The sequence below is a fragment of the Schistocerca americana genome, unplaced genomic scaffold (assembly GCF_021461395.2).
Source record: "Schistocerca americana isolate TAMUIC-IGC-003095 unplaced genomic scaffold, iqSchAmer2.1 HiC_scaffold_177, whole genome shotgun sequence".
In the NCBI taxonomy this organism is placed as follows: domain Eukaryota; kingdom Metazoa; phylum Arthropoda; class Insecta; order Orthoptera; family Acrididae; genus Schistocerca; species Schistocerca americana.
The window spans coordinates 150,001-157,500 of record NW_025725864.1 but is presented as its reverse complement, the minus strand read 5'-3'; the positions used below and the strand labels follow the sequence as shown (position 1 = coordinate 157,500).

Sequence of the window (7,500 nt, the reverse complement as noted above, 5' to 3'; positions counted from 1 at the left end):
CGGCCGCTACGGGCCTGGCACCCTCTACGGGCCGTGGCCTCATTCAAGTTGGACTTGGGCTCGGCGCGAGGCGTCGGGGTAGTGGACCCTCCCAAACACCACATGCCACGACAGGCGGCAGCCTGCGGGGTTCGGTGCTGGACTCTTCCCTGTTCGCTCGCCGCTACTGGGGGAATCCTTGTTAGTTTCTTTTCCTCCGCTTAGTAATATGCTTAAATTCAGCGGGTAGTCTCGCCTGCTCTGAGGTCGTTGTACGAGGTGTCGCACGCCACACCGCCAGCCGGCTGTGCACGCTACCGAGTAAGTACCGGTATGCGAACCGCCAGGCGACGGGCGCGCATCGCACGTTTCAGGAGGCGCGGCCGGCCCCACAGGCGGCCGCGACGCTCCCAGGTCTGCGAAGCGGGGCAAACGCCGCGCGCTTCAGTATACGTAGCCGACCCTCAGCCAGACGTGGCCCGGGAACGGAATCCATGGACCGCAATGTGCGTTCGAAACGTCGATGTTCATGTGTCCTGCAGTTCACATGTCGACGCGCAATTTGCTGCGTTCTTCATCGACCCACGAGCCGAGTGATCCACCGTCCTGGGTGATCTTTTCTTAGTTTCCACTGTCTCTTTCAAGACAGTTGCATAGGCGGGACGTAGGCGTGTGGCGGCCCCTGTTCAAGCGTTCTGTGTCCAACGGCCTCACGGCCGATGGGCGTCGTACGGCTCCACACCGGAGCGGACAGGCAGTCGGGCGAAAGTCATTCAAAACCGGCGCCAGGCGCCAGGTGCCGCAGGCCAGCCGCTCCAGCGCTTCAGCGCTCGTACCACACAACATTGGCGTTAGTTTTGAGAAGCACGCGTGGTTCCGCACGCGGCGCACGGCTACTGCGAGCCGTACAGGTAGCGTGTTGCGCGACACGACACGCACATCGAACGACATGCAGTCTAGTCGGTAATGATCCTTCCGCAGGTTCACCTACGGAAACCTTGTTACGACTTTTACTTCCTCTAAATGATCAAGTTTGGTCATCTTTCCGGTAGCATCGGCAACGACAGAGTCAATGCCGCGTACCAGTCCGAAGACCTCACTAAATCATTCAATCGGTAGTAGCGACGGGCGGTGTGTACAAAGGGCAGGGACGTAATCAACGCGAGCTTATGACTCGCGCTTACTGGGAATTCCTCGTTCATGGGGAACAATTGCAAGCCCCAATCCCTAGCACGAAGGAGGTTCAGCGGGTTACCCCGACCTTTCGGCCTAGGAAGACACGCTGATTCCTTCAGTGTAGCGCGCGTGCGGCCCAGAACATCTAAGGGCATCACAGACCTGTTATTGCTCAATCTCGTGCGGCTAGAAGCCGCCTGTCCCTCTAAGAAGAAAAGTAATCGCTGACAGCACGAAGGATGTCACGCGACTAGTTAGCAGGCTAGAGTCTCGTTCGTTATCGGAATTAACCAGACAAATCGCTCCACCAACTAAGAACGGCCATGCACCACCACCCACCGAATCAAGAAAGAGCTATCAATCTGTCAATCCTTCCGGTGTCCGGGCCTGGTGAGGTTTCCCGTGTTGAGTCAAATTAAGCCGCAGGCTCCACTCCTGGTGGTGCCCTTCCGTCAATTCCTTTAAGTTTCAGCTTTGCAACCATACTTCCCCCGGAACCCAAAAGCTTTGGTTTCCCGGAGGCTGCCCGCCGAGTCATCGGAGGAACTGCGGCGGATCGCTGGCTGGCATCGTTTATGGTTAGAACTAGGGCGGTATCTGATCGCCTTCGAACCTCTAACTTTCGTTCTTGATTAATGAAAACATACTTGGCAAATGCTTTCGCTTCTGTTCGTCTTGCGACGATCCAAGAATTTCACCTCTAACGTCGCAATACGAATGCCCCCGCCTGTCCCTATTAATCATTACCTCGGGTTCCGAAAACCAACAAAATAGAACCGAGGTCCTATTCCATTATTCCATGCACACAGTATTCAGGCGGGCTTGCCTGCTTTAAGCACTCTAATTTGTTCAAAGTAAACGTGCCGGCCCACCGAGACACTCACTCAAGAGCACCCTGGTAGGATTGCAACGGGGTCCGCCTCGGGACGCACGAGCACGCACGAGGCGTGTCGCACGCCTTCGGCTCGCCCCACCGGCAGGACGTCCCACGATACATGCCAGTTAAACACCGACGGGCGGTGAACCAACAGCGTGGGACACAAATCCAACTACGAGCTTTTTAACCGCAACAACTTTAATATACGCTATTGGAGCTGGAATTACCGCGGCTGCTGGCACCAGACTTGCCCTCCAATAGATACTCGTTAAAGGATTTAAAGTGTACTCATTCCGATTACGGGGCCTCGGATGAGTCCCGTATCGTTATTTTTCGTCACTACCTCCCCGTGCCGGGAGTGGGTAATTTGCGCGCCTGCTGCCTTCCTTGGATGTGGTAGCCGTTTCTCAGGCTCCCTCTCCGGAATCGAACCCTGATTCCCCGTTACCCGTTACAACCATGGTAGGCGCAGAACCTACCATCGACAGTTGATAAGGCAGACATTTGAAAGATGCGTCGCCGGTACGAGGACCGTGCGATCAGCCCAAAGTTATTCAGAGTCACCAAGGCAAACGGACCGGACGAGCCGACCGATTGGTTTTGATCTAATAAAAGCGTCCCTTCCATCTCTGGTCGGGACTCTGTTTGCATGTATTAGCTCTAGAATTACCACAGTTATCCAAGTAACGTGGGTACGATCTAAGGAACCATAACTGATTTAATGAGCCATTCGCGGTTTCACCTTAATGCGGCTTGTACTGAGACATGCATGGCTTAATCTTTGAGACAAGCATATGACTACTGGCAGGATCAACCAGGGAGCTGCGTCAACTAGAGCTGAGCAGCCGGCCGCCCGGGAGTGTGTCCCGGGGGCCCGCGCGAACACGCAAGCGTCCGCTCAATTATTCTGCAAACAGGAGGAGGCTGAGCTCCCCTGCACAATACACCTCGAAACCCTCTCAGGTCCCGGCGGCGCGCAGCGCCGTCCTAAGTACTTGGTCGGGTTCGAGAGAGGCGCAATCGCCCGGAGTTTGGCGAGTAGACGCTTTAGGTGCGACCACCCGTGCTCCCAACTGAGCTTGCCGCTGCCGACAGAGGCCCGGGAGCGTGCTGTCGTGGCATTGCCGGCGGGAGACAACACGCGCCACCTACGGTGACCGGCAGCTCCAACGCCAGCGCCACAGAAGGACAAAAGCCCCACTTGGGTGCCGAAGCGAACTCTCCCAGCACAGCGCACGCGCCAACACGTCCGCACAGCTGCGATACAAACCACCTGCGAGAACCGCAGAGGCGACCGAGCAGCAGACGGCGTCGCGGCGCCGAGCGCCGGGCGGCGGCGCATCCTCAGCGCACACAGTCCTCAATCGGACCAGCACACTGCAGATGTCCACCGCGCTTCGCACCGGGCCCGCGAGGACCTACTTTGGCCGCACGGCGCCGCGTGCAGGGTGCGCCGGCGCGCAGCTGCGCCGCCTGCCGCCTCCGTCGGCCGGCGCGCCTGCCACTGGCCGCCCCCACCAGCCGGCTGTAGCGCGTGCGCCCACGCACCGCGCGGCCAGCACGCCGGGAGGCCCCCCCTCACCGGCCGGGGACGGTCCCACCCAGCCACCGCCGCGTATCGCTTCACACCCAGATGCCATTCACGTTCGTGGGCATGGTGGGTATCGCTGGAACAACCGGTTGGTAGCTCAACCGATCGTCGCCATCACTGATTCACCTCTAGCGAGAACAACCGCACCACAACGGTTTACCAGTTGTTCATTTGCATAACGTCACCAGCAAACGTAGGCGTCCATCGCCATTTGCAAATTCAACGATTGTTGCATGCCTGTGTCAGGTGTCACGACACACTATGTCTGCCCACATACACGCAACAACATGTGCACGCTTCGCGAACACGTGGAAGGTGGCCCCCGTACGTATGCGATGTCCATTGCGCGAACGACTGTCAACCGGCCTCTGTCGCATGTCGCAGATGTGGAACGCAGTGCACCATGCTATCACGGTGTGTGAGAAGAGACGACTACGTCTGACAACACGCGCCACTACATCAACAGACGGCTCATGCTGATCGCCATCCAGGGCATACCACACTGCAATCCAGCTCTTATAGGGAGACGACACGTAGCTGAGTGCACAACATTTGGACCGCATGGTTCGCCGTTGTTGGCGCAGTCGTTGTACGGTCACATGTACCACGATGTATCATTCAGTACATGAGGACCAATGTGCAGTACAGTGTGTGATTTGGACGTACAACATCAGCGGACAGTTGACACAGGCCGTACCACAGCGTAGGCTAAGTGCTTCGCACATGCGAATGCCAATGAACAACTGCAAATGCCAATGAACAACTGCAAAGGGCATTGAGCATGTACGTCCTGCTGCCATCCACATTACAGTGTATAGCTGCAAGGTGTTTAACATGAAGCGATACACTGGGGACCGGGCAGTGCGAGTAGCAAACTATATTGCGGGGGTTGCAGTTAGGCAACACTACACTAATTTAACGCGTCGTATGACAATTACAGAGCAGGTTAAGGCCCAACGTGTGTTGGGTTAAGGCCCAACGTGTGTTGGGTTAAGGCCCAACGTGTGTTGGGTTAAGGCCCAACGTGTGTTGGGTTAAGGCCCAACGTGTGTTGGGTTAAGGCCCAACGTGTGTTGGGTTAAGGCCCAACGTGTGTTGGGTTAAGGCCCAACGTGTGTTGGGTTAAGGCCCAACGTGTGTTGGGTTAAGGCCCAACGTGTGTTGGGTTAAGGCCCAACGTGTGTTGGGTTAAGGCCCAACGTGTGTTGGGTTAAGGCCCAACGTGTGTTGGGTTACGTTAAGGGGCAATGTGGGTTACGTTAAGGGGCAATGTGGGTTACGTTAAGGGGCAATGTGGGTTACGTTACGGCGCAATATAGGTTACGTTACGGCGCAATATAGGTTACGTTAAGGCGCAATATCGGTTACGTTAAGGCGCAATACAGGTTACGTTAAGGCGCAATACAGGTTACGTTAAGGCGCAATACAGGTTACGTTAAGGCGCAATACAGGTTACGTTAAGGCGCAATACAGGTTACGTTAAGGCGCAATACAGGTTACGTTAAGGCGCAATACAGGTTACGTTAAGGCGCAATGCAGGTTACGTTAAGGCGCAATGCAGGTTACGTTAAGGCGCAATACAGGTTACGTTAAGGCGCAATACAGGTTACGTTAAGGCGCAATACAGGTTACGTTAAGGCGCAATACAGGTTACGTTAAGGCGCAATACAGGTTACGTTAAGGCGCAATACAGGTTACGTTAAGGCGCAATACAGGTTACGTTAAGGCGCAATACAGGTTACGTTAAGGCGCAATACAGGTTACGTTAAGGCGCAATACAGGTTACGTTAAGGCGCAATACAGGTTACGTTAAGGCGCAATACAGGTTACGTTAAGGCGCAATACAGGTTACGTTAAGGCGCAATACAGGTTACGTTAAGGCGCAATACAGGTTACGTTAAGGCGCAATACAGGTTACGTTAAGGCGCAATACAGGTTACGTTAAGGCGCAATACAGGTTAGGTTAAGGCGCAATACAGGTTAGGTTAAGGCGCAATACAGGTTAGGTTAAGGTACGACATAGGTTAGGTTAAGGTACGACATAGGTTAGGTTAAGGTACGACATAGGTTAGGTTAAGGTACGACATAGGTTAGGTTAAGGTACGACATAGGTTAGGTTAAGGTACGACATAGGTTAGGTTAAGGTACGACATAGGTTAGGTTAAGGTACGACATAGGTTAGGTTAAGGTACGACATAGGTTAGGTTAAGGTACGACATAGGTTAGGTTAAGGTACGACATAGGTTAGGTTAAGGTACGACATAGGTTAGGTTAAGGTACGACATAGGTTAGGTTAAGGTACGACATAGGTTAGGTTAAGGTACGACATAGGTTAGGTTAAGGTACGACATAGGTTAGGTTAAGGTACGACATAGGTTAGGTTAAGGTACGACATAGGTTAGGTTAAGGTACGACATAGGTTAGGTTAAGGTACGACATAGGTTAGGTTAAGGTACGACATAGGTTAGGTTAAGGTACGACATAGGTTAGGTTAAGGTACGACATAGGTTAGGTTAAGGTACGACATAGGTTAGGTTAAGGTACGACATAGGTTAGGTTAAGGTACGACATAGGTTAGGTTAAGGTACGACATAGGTTAGGTTAAGGTACGACATAGGTTAGGTTAAGGTACGACATAGGTTAGGTTAAGGTACGACATAGGTTAGGTTAAGGTACGACATAGGTTAGGTTAAGGTACGACATAGGTTAGGTTAAGGTACGACATAGGTTAGGTTAAGGTACGACATAGGTTAGGTTAAGGTACGACATAGGTTAGGTTACGGTACGACATAGGTTAGGTTACGGTACGACATAGGTTAGGTTACGGTACGACATAGGTTAGGTTACGGTACGACATAGGTTAGGTTACGGTACGACATAGGTTAGGTTACGGTACGACATAGGTTAGGTTACGGTACGACATAGGTTAGGTTACGGTACGACATAGGTTAGGTTACGGTACGACATAGGTTAGGTTACGGTACGACATAGGTTAGGTTAAGGTACACATTGTTGTAAGGAAAGGTTTAATGGGGGGCGGGGCGGGGCGGCCGGTTTGTTGATTGTGATTATAGTAAGTGGATGCCTGCGGCATCATCTGATTTGCCACGTCAGGATGCACCTTTGGCTCATGACAGGCGGCGCTCTCATTCCATGCTTGTGGCAGACCTGTGTCTTTCATTCCTGCCATTGTTTGTGTGCTGTGAGAGGAGGCAGTATTGTGATGTTGGGTGCACCCCTGTGTAGGACATGTGTGGGTGTTGGTGGCTTGGCTGAGCAATGGTGGTTGTCGGGTGGGTGGGATATTCTGTTTTCTGAGTGGACCTCCCAGTCTGGTTATGACAGTGTGGATTGTCTAATGTGGCGGAGAGGATGCACTGGGTGTTGTTCCATGCTGGTGCTTACATATTGTCTGTGTGCGTGTTACAGGCAGAGAGTAGTGCGTGATAAGGGTGTGTGGCTGACGTGTGGTTGTGATTGTGAGCAGAGTCTTTCAGCATGTATACGGACAGTTGTATACATTATCTGTATTCTGATGGCTCTATCTATTACTAATCAGCGCCGTGTATACGTTTAATCCGGTTCCAGTCGAAACTGTTGTATCTCTGTACATTAGTGACACGGCGAGCCCGCTATGTAGTTACTCGTCTCGGCAGCTTCCACCGGTGTATGGCAAATGATTATAAGGAATCAGTCTAGTCGTCAATACCGATGGTGTGACGTCACATGTCTGGGGTGGGGGACGCTGCGCCCTTCCGGTGGGTCATGGCCTAGAAAGACTCTTCCCACGCAGGGGGGCGTGGACTGTCATTGACTCTTCCAGGTAATATACTTGCCGTACGTTCTTGCGACTGCGAGTGCAACGCTCACCGGTACC

General features: G+C 53.2%; 3 non-coding genes across 3 annotated transcripts in view; all 3 read right to left on the bottom strand.

The window, feature by feature from the left end:
• The window catches only part of LOC124571578, a 4,222-nt gene extending 3,973 nt beyond the window's left edge, over nt 1–249 (bottom strand). Inside the window, exon 1 of the ribosomal RNA XR_006971912.1 lies at nt 1–249. This exon is cut by the window's left edge and continues 3,973 nt beyond it. This is a non-coding gene — a ribosomal RNA (large subunit ribosomal RNA).
• Nucleotides 250–437: 188 nt separating this feature from the next.
• On the bottom strand, nt 438–592 carry LOC124571610. Its single transcript, XR_006971930.1, has one exon. It is a non-coding gene; the product is annotated as a 5.8S ribosomal RNA (ribosomal RNA).
• A 351-nt stretch (nt 593–943) lies between these two features.
• LOC124571631 lies at nt 944–2,853 on the bottom strand. The gene has a single exon (XR_006971949.1). It is a non-coding gene; the product is annotated as a small subunit ribosomal RNA (ribosomal RNA).
• Between the last annotated feature and the right edge of the window lie 4,647 nt (nt 2,854–7,500).